We start from the raw sequence: 13,369 nt of genomic DNA on the forward strand, positions 1-13,369 counted from the left end.
GCATGAGGATTATTTTGAGCAGAAGAGAATTGAGAAACAGCAGGAGAAAGAAAAGCCCTCTACTGCCCTCCTTCCGCCTGCCAAGGTCATAAATTTCCCTTTGTAGAAGGGAGCTGCTGTTCCTATCCGTCTCTGTGATACAACTCTCCCGCCTGGGGATGAGATGACTGTAGCATTAGAGGTGGCACCTATTTGAACCTTACTGAAATAACCTTTATCTTCCATTAATTTCTCCTGTATTATTTAACTCTCTGCAATTTACCTCCGCTAAAAGCCTAAACACTTTCTTTATGTCTTGTCAGTTCTCCACAAATTTATTACTTTTTGTTAGAATGGGATGGAAGCTCTCAGGCCTAATGAATTCTTTGGGTTTTCCCTTCTTTATTTTCATTTATTTCTTTCTGTGAGACCCTAAGTACATATAAACATTAAAATAATAATAGGAATATAATTTGTAAGCCTAGTCTCCTATTATTCTGTCTTTTGTAGGTTTGATATGCATGACCCCAGTTGATACAATCTGAGAGGATAGAGAAAAAAGGTTTTCTTTTCTTAAACCCTACAAATTTTTTTATTTCCCTATTTCATATTATCCCACAGAATTCTCACAGCAGATATCAATTACTATTCCCACTTTGTAGGTGGGAAAACTGAGACTCCAAGAGGACACCCAGCTAGCAAGTAATAGAGCCAGTCTTGAAGCCTTGGTAGCCTGACCCCAGAGCTCACGTTCTCACCTCATGCTGACTGACCTCAGAACTACTGCATGGTGACCTTTTGACCTTGGTTCAGTTGCTTTTTTTCCTGGGCCTCAGTTTCCACAATTGAATTCTGCATTGTGTCCATTAGCTTTCTCTGATTTGGTCACAAGCCTGTGTCACTTCCCTGCATCTGAAGTCATCAGGAGACTTGCTAACTCCGTGGGAAGTGCTCTGAACTATTTCAATGGCTGGGAATGCACTTAACTCAAGGGCAGAGTGAAGGACAGGCCGAGTTTTGGTATACTGGGATTGACAGAGAAGAGAGTCAATTTGGAGTGTATGGCCATTTCAAGGATTGCAAAGAAAACAATAAAAATCAGATGGTGCAGTGGGGAAAAGAAACCTCCCATTCCATCTGGGCCAGACTCACACCTGGGGAGCAGTTTTGGCAAGGGGAGAGCCTTGGTTTGTTAAATATTAAACAAAAAAATTAATAATCCAGCTCATTCTTCATATCCGTCTCTGTGATACAACTGCCTCTAATTTACTTTTCCTCTTCATTCTCCTGGTGAAGCTGATATTTGATGATAGGACAGTTTCTTTTAGAGCCAGTGAGAAGCCCCCCCCCCCAAAGTTTTGCAGAAAGGCCTCTTCCTGAGAGCGGTTCTCCTTTCCTTGACAGTGCAGGAGCTGTGGATGGGATGGCACAAGAGTCTCCTGAGTGTTTTTGGCTGAAAGAGCAGAAACAGCACACAGCCCTTTCTCCTCCCCCTGGTCCCAGTCTCCCCTAAGAAAAGGGACAGGCTTTCAGAAGGGAGGGCATGCACATGGACCAGATTCAATAGCACAATTGTACATATTAAATCCAAAGGCTTTAGGGCTGGCTCTTCAGAAGTAGGGAAAAATAGGCTGCATTACTCTGAAGTCCTACAAGATCAAAGTCAGGGAGCAAAGGTGGTAATGGGAGATGTGCGGATCTCTCTGCAGAAACAAAGGACTTCTGGGAGGACAGATTGAAAAAGAGTGAATTTTAGCCTGAATTATGGCACAAAAGTGTGGCTAAAGCCTGAGATTAGGGCATTATCAATCGTTTATGAAGATATGAGTACCCATCTGTCTTATTTCCCATCAAGATTTCAAATACACCAAGGGCCTACACTGCTTCATATAACTCTGCTTATAAAGCAAGTAGAAAATATCTCCAAGTTCAACGTCCTTCCAGATGTAATTTTACAAAATTACCAGTCATGTTTTGTTTTCCATTTCTTAAAGAAATGCTTAAAAAATATCCCTAAACAAAGAAATACTGTGCTGACATTTTAAAACACAAATTGCCTGCCAGATAAAATGCCAGGATGTTGGGAGTTCTTTAATAAATGCATACACTTTAAAAGCCTAAATGTACACACTCATTTCAAGTACATTTTAGAAAATAATTTACTCTCAGTCTGTTTTGAATAATTGTACTAAAATAGTTCATAAGCATAATAAATCTTTAACATACCCTCTTCTTGCATGATGTTCCTGAAAGTCTCAATTTGAAGATTATACTTAATGGAATTGTCTGTCAATTTCCATCATTATCATCTGGGGCAGATGGCTCTTTGATTGCGCATTTAATATGCAGAAAATCCTGTGTCTCTTCTGCTGTTGAGTTAGCCTCCTGACAACTCACATCGTGATGGGTAGCTTTCTTTTTAGAGAACTGTTTCCCTTCAACACTAGACTTATGGATCATTGCAAATAAATATATTTGGAGATGAATTTTTCATCTTTGATTTGTTCACCTCCCGTCTTAGCATTTGAAATGGAGCTCACTTGGAGTTTACAATAGATGCTGAATCAGAGAGGAATATGTGCAGACCTGCCAACAAAATTCGGATGACCAAGGCAGTTGATAGCTCGTAGGACAAGATTTATCCAAAACAAGGTCAAGTGCACAGGGCTTGAGTTCAATGAACCACCTCATTTCTCATGCCTTGTTCTTGGGATATAGATTCACTCCTCAACAGGTCAAAGTTTGGGTTTGCATCTCTCTCTGATGTGGATTAGTTTTTTTTCTCCCCAGATATCTGTTGAAACCATTATTTTCACTGTAATACAGCATGCCTCCAGGGAGAATGGAACAAAAGGTTCATAAAAAACATGGGGTCATCTATGGAATAGAGCACAGAACCTAGGGATGAATCCAAGCACCTTCAGTCAGAAACATATGTTGGAGAGCAGACAATGTCTTTCCACCTGTAGAAGATTGAAACTAGATCCCTCTCTCTCACCCTGTGCAAAAATCAACTCAAAATGAATCAAAGAACTGAAACTTTGAAACTGCAGCTCATTCTTCATAGCTGTCTCTGTGGACGGGGAGGCAGTTCAAGATACTGGTACAGGTAACTATTTCCTGAATAGGACTCCAATAGCTCAAGAAATAATAGCAAGACTTGGCAAATGGAATGGCATCAAATTAAAAAGCAAAGGAAGCAATTGGCAGAGTGAAGTCAATCCACAGAAAGGGAGAAAATCATTGCCAGCTACTCATTAGACAGAGGATTAATATCTAGAATACATAAAGAACCCAAAGAAGTCAACACCAAAGGAACAAGTAATCCAATCAATAAATGAGCAAATGAGCTGAACAGATACTCCTCAAAAGAAGGACAAATGGTCAATAAATATAGGAAAAAATTGCTCCACATCGTTAGCCATCAGGAAAATGCAAGTCAAAACTACATTGATACTTTATCTCACCCCAGTCAAAATGACTATTACCAAAGAAAACAAAATAAAAATAAAAACGCTGGTGAGGATGTAGAGAGAAAAAAAGTAAACTGTATACACTGTTGGTAGGCTTGTAAATTAGTACAGCCACTATAGAAACCAAACACCAAAAATAGAACAACCCTACAATCCAGCTATCCCACTCCTGGGAATAAAGAAGAAGGAATTAAAGTCAGCATACAAAAGAGATACCTGTATACCCTTGTTTACTATGGCACTATTCACAGCATCCAAGTGATGAAATCAGCCTAGATGCCATCTTTATCAATGGATGAAGGGATAACGAAGTTGTAGTAAATATGCACACAGAAGTATTATTCAGCCATAATGAAGAATAAAATCATGTCATTTGCAGGAAAATGTATGGGATGGACATCCTATTAAATGAAATAAGCCAGACTCAGAAAGACAAATCTTGAATGCTTTCTCTCATGTGAAATCTGTGTGTGGGGTGGTGTAAATATGACATGAAAGTATAGGGGGCCATCAGGGAAGGAGAAGGGGACCAGGGAGAGGAGAGGAGGGGCTAAGACAGGGCCATAGGGAGAGTGGGTATGATCAAAGCCTGTTGTATCCATATGTGGGAAATCTTACAATGAAAACCACTAGTTTAAATAATAAATAGATGCTAATAATTATAATAAGCCCTGGCCCCACAGGAGAACATGGATCATAATTCTCATTTGTGATAGGCACTAAACCAGATAGAAGACTTCAACAACAACATCCAAAAAAATAAACTGGGGTTACCATTTTAATATGCCCTGAACATCTACTAATGCACCCACTAGTGTATCCATCTGTATAAGCAAATGTAAATGTGAATCTTGTGTGACATAGTAGCAAAAATGGGTTTTGTAATCAGAGGACTCAGGTTTGAAATTAAAAAAAATTATTTGTTCTTTTTAGATATACATAACAGTAGAGTATATTTTGACATACATACATGAAGTATAATTATTTAGGATCCCATTCATGTGATTGTACATGATGTGGAGTTTCATTGGTCATGTATTCATATATGAACAAATCAGAAAGTTATGTATGATTCATTCTACTATCTTTCCTATTCCCATCCTCCTCCCTTCCCTTCATTCCCTTTTGTCTAATCCAATGAACTTCTGTTCTTCCCTCCCTCCGGTTTATTGTGTGTTAGCATGGTTTTTTGGGATTGGCTTATTTCACTTAGCACTATAGTCTCCAGTTTTATGTATTTACCAGGAAATGCAATAATTTCATACTTCTTTATGGCTGAATAATATTCCATTGGGTATATATGCTGCATTTTCTTTATTCAGGTTTAATTGTGTCCCCATTTCTCTTTGGGAGGTGGTACAGCATCCACGTGGGGAAGGGAACTCTGAGGTCTACCTGTCTGAGTTCCAAGCCTGCTACTCAGCTGTCAACTATGTGACTTGACTTGTGAACTAAACATTTCTCCACCTCAGTTTCTTCATCCGCAGAGTGGGGGGATAAGGTTACTGTGAAATAAGGTAGAAATACATAAAGTGGCACCCAAAGACTGTGAGTCAAAGGTAAGAATTATTGACCAGGCCTGTGTGGCACCTGGCACTTCATAGTTGTTCAAATGTTATTAGGTGAATGAATTAATGAGCATAAAGTATAAAATAAACAACAAACTCCTTTAGTACCCAATTGTAAATGGGATATGCACCGGTGCATGCAGTTCCTGTGACACATTCAGATTGTCTGGCTGCATGACCCTAGGCAATGTTCTTAGCCTTAGGCTTCCCGGTTAGAAAAAAATGACAATAATAGCATTGCTTACCTCAAAGAATGGTGGAGATGAGATACCACCAGCAAAGCAAGTATTATATTTCTAATTACTATTACAGTTAGCAATTATTTACACAGTACTAAGAATTCTTATTTGCCCAGAGCCCATACATTCTCCCTCACAAAGGAGATCTCCCTTGTCTCTCATTATGGCCCATCAGTCACCTGGCTGTGAGGAGAGGTGGAACATGGGGGAAACTTCTGTCAAGGCCCTCCAGATAGAAACTATGATTCTTAAACAATCATGTGAGTCCAGAGGAGAGCAATATCTGATTCACAAAAATTTAATTTGCGGGAGACGTTTTCTTGCTGCACAAAGCTATCTGCATGCTGTTCATCCGAGTAGTGGTGCCCTGTGTGTGAACCACGCATTATGCTGCAGATGCATCTTCATTAGTGACCAGAGTGGTATTAGAAATGGGTAAATTGGATCATTTAATATTATTGCTTTACCTCCAGAAAAAGAAGAAATGGAGGTATTTTTTCCCCATTAGAGTTAATAAGACTTGAAAGGCTAAATTTTCATTAGGAAGGCAAAAACATTCTTATAAATCCTGTCTCTCTGAGGAAGGGCTGAGGATGGAAAGCAGGAAGACCAGCAGCCACAGTCACCATCTTACCAGGGCAAAACCTTGTCGGTGTGGACTCAGCTTCTGGGCTGTTTTGGGAGCTGAAAACTTGTATCATTCCCAAAGCAAAGGGGACTGCAAGACATCATGTCCCTGGATGTGTCCTTTCTGTTGCCTCAAACCTCACCAGGGTAAGGAACAATGAGAGCAAGTCTGGACTGGAGAGTGTAGATGTGTATTGTCTTGAAGGACACTGGCTTGGTGTCATGCACACTGGGAACTGAGACAAGTTAGTATTATCTGTGGAAAGCTACTTTCTTGCATGCACACCAGGACAGCTGCTCCTTGGGACGCTGGCCATACAAGCAAAACTAAGCAAGCTAGCTGATGATGTCACGGCTTCTGCAACCTAACATATAAAACTCCTGTGTGAGGACGGGTGTAGGATTGAGGGCACTATGAAAATACAAAGTGTCCTCTGTCCAGCTGGCCACCACTGGACAAAACACTGTGAGGGATCAAAGTGCTATCAGTCAGCCAGTCATCACTAAACTATTCTTGGAGCAATCACGGATTTCTGGTAAGCTTTCCCTGATAAACCATATGTCTGCCACGCTGTCTTTGGATACTTTCTTTGGCCTTTCTGCAACCAACCCCACTGTCCTGGCATAACTAGGCTGTGCATGACACAAAAACCCCTACCCCCAGAGGGCTCTTCTGATTTGCCATTCCAGATCCCTCTCTTCAGAAAAGAAATTAAGAGTTTGCTTCCTCCAGGAGGCCTCTCTGCTCACCTAGCACAGCCTGGTCATGCTCTGGACACCTCCTCCGGCTCCAGGTGGCTTTTAGATTCAGCACTCAGTGTTTTCCAAGGACTTGGGGGTGGTCCTTTATTTAGGAGGTGATCACAGGGAGCCGATGAGAGAGGCTGGGGTGAGCGAGAAAGAGAATGAGGAAAAGACACTAAGAAGATGTGGTTTTGGGATCCCTGCCATTTGCACTAAGGCCTGGATTCTATCAGGACTTCCCAAGAAGCCCACAAAATGTCTATGGTTGTCTTCCTGAAGTCTGGACAGACTGAGCAACAGCAGCTCCTTCCTCTGTGGGTTGTGGTTTTCCCCTGGGGACATCAACCTCACACTCAGGGACAATGCTTGGGTTCAGGTCCGGTGTAATCCTAGAGCTTTGGAGAAAATCCTGTGAGTGCTCAAGATGAGAGGAAGCCAGCTACAGGTGAGTGGAGGCTGTTGTGGGACCCTCCACCCAGCTGTGGGTGAAAGCAGAAATGGGCTGGGCCAGGGGAGGCAGGACACGCCAGACACCTGCCATACTCATGGAGGCAGGTAATGCTTGTTGAGTTCCGGTACATCCTTTGTTCATCAGCAAACCTTCACTTCTATTCTTCTGAGCTCTGGGGATACTATAGCGAACAGTACAAAACAAATAGATGATGTAATTCCAGGAGGAGGTATTCTATAAAAAAGATAAAGCAAGGCAGGAGGAGAGATGGCAAGGATGGTTCATTCTTATTTCAGATAAAGTGGTCAGGTCGGTGTTGGTTAACAAGGTTAAGGCTTATGTCAAGAGAATGGAGAGAGGGCGGGGGCTGGGAACAGTGTTCTGGGTGGAAGACAGAAAAGCCGAGGAGCAAGGCAGGAGGACGTTCCCTGCATCTGAGCAGCAAGAAGGCTGGTGTGACAGGCTGAGTGAGCAAGGAGGAGAGTGGGGGAAACTGAGGCTGTGGACAGAGGTAAGGTGGGTGTTCAGGCTATGTGAGGGGAGGTTGGACCTCGTTCCCCTGCATGGGAAGGTGTGGCGGGACAGTGATGCAGCATGGTTAGATTTGAATAAGAACATTTAAATCAAGAGTGTTCCAAATATTTTACACATTCTGCTTTCTAGTCCTTGTAACTACCCCAGGAGGTTTTAGGGACAGAGAAGGCATGCCACTCCCCAAGGTGTCACCATTAACATGAAGACACAGGGTTTGAACCCAGGAAGTCTGGCTCTGGGCTCCTAGATCTCCTGTTCTTTTGCCATTACTGTCTGAAAGTCATTTCCCTAGGACTGTCCCCTGGGTCCCCAACAGATAGCACACTCTCCCAGGTCAGAGGTGTTCTTTTATTTCCATTCTGTCTCCCACAGGCTGACCTGGCTGAGTGCACAGCCTAGGGCAGAAAGGCTCACGTGCAGGTGGACATAGTAGTGACACTTTGTCCTGCCTTTATGGTGGCTCTCCAACTGCTCTGGAGTTGATGTTTCTGCAAGAGTAAGGCTTCTCTGGACCAGCAGGACCAGCCATGTCTGTGTAGGTGGGCAGGCAGGCTCAGCCTGGAGGATTTCAAGGTTCCCAGGCACATCCACTTGATTGACAAGTGAGAAAACAAGCAGCCTGAGGAGGTAGAAGGTATTGATATTGTGCAGTTTTTCCATCCATAAACATAAACTGAAAAGACTCCAACAATTAGATTTGAGCTAATATTCTGACCTATTTGTGGCCTCTTTCATCCAGTGTCTGAAAAGGAAGGTGTTAATTTTTCTTCTGCATTTAGAAGAAGTTTCTTTGATCGGCAAGGACATTAGGTCAAATTACCCTTTAAAGGTGGCAACTCCAATTTAGAAGATTTAAGTTTGAGAAAATGTGCGTTCTCCTTAGAGCCCAGAAGCAGAGTCATAAAAAAAAAAAAAAAATTCGCTGGCCAGTTCTGCAAGTCGTGGTTTATGTGAGTTCATTCCAGAAGGTTTCAAAGTGAGTAATAAAGGTGGGAGTGATTCTGCTGCTCGCCGAAGATGCTGGCCTCAGGGGTCAGCTGGGCAGCTTGCTCTGGCCCTGTTTTGAGGAAGAACAATGCCTGGTCAGAGAGGTGTCTTGCTCAAGGTACAAGACAGGTGGCAACTACAGAGCTCCAGAAAAGCTCATTAATCAGGGCTTCAATGACTGAGCTGCCACAGCTTGTTGTCTTCAGAGGTCAGCAGCGTCAGTTATAATGAAAGGCCAGAGACTGGGTTGTCTTCTCTGTGATCCAAGTCTTAGGAGTGTAAGGGAGGTGGATGGATCTTACCTGCTGATTTTCAAAATACCAATCAATAGCAGACTCCCTTGACCCATGCTGAAAGCTGATCCCAGCCTTGCCCACTGATACTGGCCTAAGGATTACAATGCCCCAAGAAGGAAATTCTAGATAAAAACATAACCATGATCCAGGAGGGTTGAAATAAGGTAGTGGAGATCAACCTCTTTGGGGCCTTTCTTTCTCGGTGGGCCATCATGATGATGCTCAAATCTCCGTTGTTATGATTTGGACAGGAGATGTCCCCTGAAAGCTCATGGATGAGACAATACAGAATAATCAGAGGTGAAATGATTAGATTTTGAAAGTAGATTAATTCATTCAATGGATTAAAAATCTGAATGAACTAACTGGGTGGTACCTATAGGCAGCCAGAGTGTGACTGAAGGAAGAAGGTCCCGGGGGTGGGGGGTATACCTCTTGGGGTTATATTTTGTCTCTGATCTCTTCTCTCTCTCTCTCTCTCTCTCTCTCTCTCTCTCCTTCCCAGATGCCATTTCCCCCCTCTGTTATGATGTTCTGTGTCTCCTCAGGCCTAGGGCAATGGAGTCAGCTGACAATGGACTGAAACTTCTGAACCTTCAGTAACCCCATCAGAATAGATCCTCAGTTGAAGACCCCATGAGACTGACCTAAGAGAGAATTGTTGGCTGTTTTAATATTTGGCATGAATTTGAGGCTGCTTTCCCTAGTTCTTTGGGTCAAACTTTGGAGACCTGAGGATTCCCCTGAAAGGTACCAGAGTGATCATAATTGTCATTAGTCATGACAGTCATTGTTTTGAGTACTTGTGCTAGGCACCACGCTGACTGATGTTCATACTTTCTCACATCAAATCTTCACAATAACTTCACAAAGTAGGTTTGAACCCTTAGCCGTGTTTTATAGATGAGGAAACCGAGGCATGAATTAGCTTGACTAAGTTGGCTCTAGTAGGTAAGGGCAGAACTAAGATTAGACTGCAGGAGTCCAATTCCACAGCATGTTCTTGTAACCACAAAGGATTTTCTCTCTCAAGCAGACACATGTGACTTAAAGAAATGTTGGTCCAAGTTTTGCAAGAAGTCTGAAAAGTGATTGCAACAACCACACACAGACTCCTGAGGCCAGAGCGGTTGAGGGCCATTCCACCTACTTGATCTGATTTCCCAGAGCTGCCTGAGTTGAGAACAGAAATGTTAGAATGTTAGAAATTCTAAACTCTTTGAAGATGGAATTGAGTATAGTGATGGCGGGAGAGTCAGTGTATTCCTCTAAGCACATTTTTTACAATATTTTCTTCTGTCTTTACCGACTTTTAGGTCTGGACTTTTCTTTTTGCAGTGGTAGAAATGGAAACCACGCAAGAACTCTACCACTGAGTCACATCCCCAGCCCTGAGCTTATCTTTCGATACTTTCTGTATTCATCCCATCCATATGGGGAAATGAGAAAAAGCAAAATGCTAGTGGGTGAGGACGCAGGGAAAACTAATGATCTGGCTCCTAGTGAGCTGACCAAGGTCAAGGTCTTGAAATCAGAGAATGGTGACTCCCGCCTTCTCTTCCCAAAATTCCAGTTAAGAGTCGATCCCAATTCTCTGTGGGATCTGTCCTTCAAGTCAGAGCTGTTTGAGGGAACAGAAGGGCCCAGATAATTTTTTAACATTTGAGAAAAAATTATCATTTGATGAAGACATTTTATATGCCTGGTGGCAGCAGTTCATCTGTGTAAGTGGTTTGAGGTCTGGGGAAAAGAGCGACATCGAAGGAAGAGTTTCTGAGCTGTTAAAAAGGACAACGCTAACAAAACTTAATTAGGAGTACAGGCTAATGGAATCGAGAGGGAGGCAAGATGAATTCATTATATTAATAATAAACCTGAACTCGGGCAAGGGAAAGCAGATGGAAAGAAAGGAAGGCATAACGCGTTATGTTTCATTTCTTTTGAATAAAGCAGAGTGTGCTGAAATGTAACGAGATTATCCATCCCCTCCATCTGCCTTTGTCTAAATAAATTCAGGTTTTCCACAATTGTAATGAATTTTCAGCTTGTAATTTGCCATCTCTGGTGCATGCGGTGCTGAGAAGACCTGAGAAGCTCCCTTGGAAGCCCATTTGTGGCAGGCCCCAGGCCTGGGACCTCCATTAAGCATCAGGACCTCCTGAAGCATCCGTGAGAACATTCAAAGTCACCCCGCTGTCAGCGTGGGTGGGCTGTTCTATCACAGCATCTGCCCGCGGCTTTGCATGGCCCAGGTCAGCAGAGACAGAGAGTGGTCTGGATTTGGGGGTTAGATTTGGAGTTAGATGTAGCTAGAGGAGTGAGCGTAGGAGTGGGTCTCCTTTCCTTTGCATCTGCTGGGAATAAGATGTCTGTATTCATGAAGTTTGCTCCACCAGGAATTCCATCTCTCCCATCCTCCAGCTCTCCAAATTCTAGGATGTTTTCAAACTCACTTATTTCACAGTGCCTTAGTCAACAGCTTTAGGACACAAAGTTATTTCTCTTCTCCTGAACTCTGCTTGCCCCTTTGCTTGGTGAATTCAACCTTGCACTCGGTCAGTTCATTTTTTTTTTTTAAACAGATATTCCTTGGGTACCTCCCACCCATTTGCTGAATCCTGGGCCTTCTGGGCCCTGGGGATTGGAGATGAGCAATGCAGACATGGTCCTTGGCTTTGTGGAGCTTGATGGGGAGTAAGATATATTAAGACATATTCAACCAAATACATAGATAATTACAAAATTTAATGTGTCAAATTTAAGTCGATGTTATTGAGATATGATTATACACAATAAAATTCACAGGTTTCAGTATAAAGCTACTGACCTGTGTAGTGTACTTTTTGACATATCTAACCACCATCCCAATTAAGACATAGAACTTCCCTTCCAGAAAGTTTCTTCATGTATCTCCCCAGTTAGCTTCTAGCCACCTCAATACTACCTCCTATTCATCACTGCTGATTAATTTGCCTGCTCTCAAATTTGATATAAATAGAATATATTATTTCCTACAATGCCCAAGATTTAGCAAATGGGAAGAATATAAATAGGAATATAAATAGAATAATACTTATATACTACCTATTCATATAAATAGAATAATACCATCTTTTGTATGTGATTTCTGTCCCAACCTAATAACCGTGTGATTTTTCAATGTTATTGCGTGTAATTTCTTTATATCGTTAACTGTGTACATGAGGATATACCATAATTTTTTTACCACTTCACTTGATGAACATTTGGGTTATTTACAGCTATTGGCTATTATGAATAATAGTGCCATATACATATATTTGTGTCAAGTCTTTCAGTTGCATATATTTTTACTTTTATTGAATAAATATCTAGGAGTGGAATGTCTGGGTCATACAGAAAGCGTATGTTTGACGTTATAAGGAGCTTCCAAAGTCTGCAGCATTGTACACACAGCCTCAGCATCACGTCAGAGTTCCAGTTGCTCTATGTCCTTGCCAACCCTTGGTATTTTTCTTCTTTTTATTGTTCGTCATTCTACTGGGTAGGAAATGGTATTGTGCTGCAACTTAAATTTGCATTTCCCTGAAGACTATTGATGTTGAGTATCTTTCTACTTGGTTTGTGGCTCTTCTGTATTGTCTTTTATGAAGTATCTATTTAATCCAACAATTTAATATTTTATATCTATATCTATATCATCTATATCTATATCTATATATATTTCACGAGGCTCTTGGGGAGAGTCTGCTGCCTGGTCTTTTTTAGTTTTGAAGGGTGACCTCTTCTTAAGTGCAGAGCCTCTTCCTGCAGCCTCAGAGTCGGCAGTACTGCATGTCTGTGACGCCCTCTTTGGTCACTGGTCATGGCTGGGGATGGTTCTCTGCTTTTGAAGGTTCCTATAATTATATTGGGCTCTCTCAGATAATCCAGGATCAGCTCTCTTCACCCTTAACCACATTAACCACACACACACACACACACACACACACACACACACACACTCACACACACATATAGCACTAAACTTTGCTCATTTGTGAAATTCACTTTAACAGTTATCTGATGAACTAATCTGAATTACACTTGGTGCTGTGCTATGCACAATTTATATCAAAATCAAAATACTTTGGAAAAATTGTCATGAAGACCATGCTTTACAAAACGAGACCTATGAAATAACCATTGATGACAGGGGTCCATGCCACACTTACTGGGGCTAGACCAATGGGAGCTATAGGTGGCCTGGGAGGCATAGGCATCATGGGTGGCCTGGGTGGCATAGGCAGCCTGGGTGGCATGGGTGACCTGGGAGGCATGGGTGGCCAGGGTCCCAGAGGCAACACAGGGGGTCCATAGGGCTGTGGCATCACAGGGACATATCTTCAAGCAGGTTCCAGAACAAGGACAGCACTATAGGGCCCATTGATGATTACGCCCTTAGGGGTGCCCAGTACAAAAAGACCCATATTTCTGAACGTTTGTGCCCTCT

Source organism: Spermophilus citellus (assembly GCF_964194105.1).
Source record: "Spermophilus citellus genome assembly, chromosome: 18".
Taxonomy (NCBI): domain Eukaryota; kingdom Metazoa; phylum Chordata; class Mammalia; order Rodentia; family Sciuridae; genus Spermophilus; species Spermophilus citellus.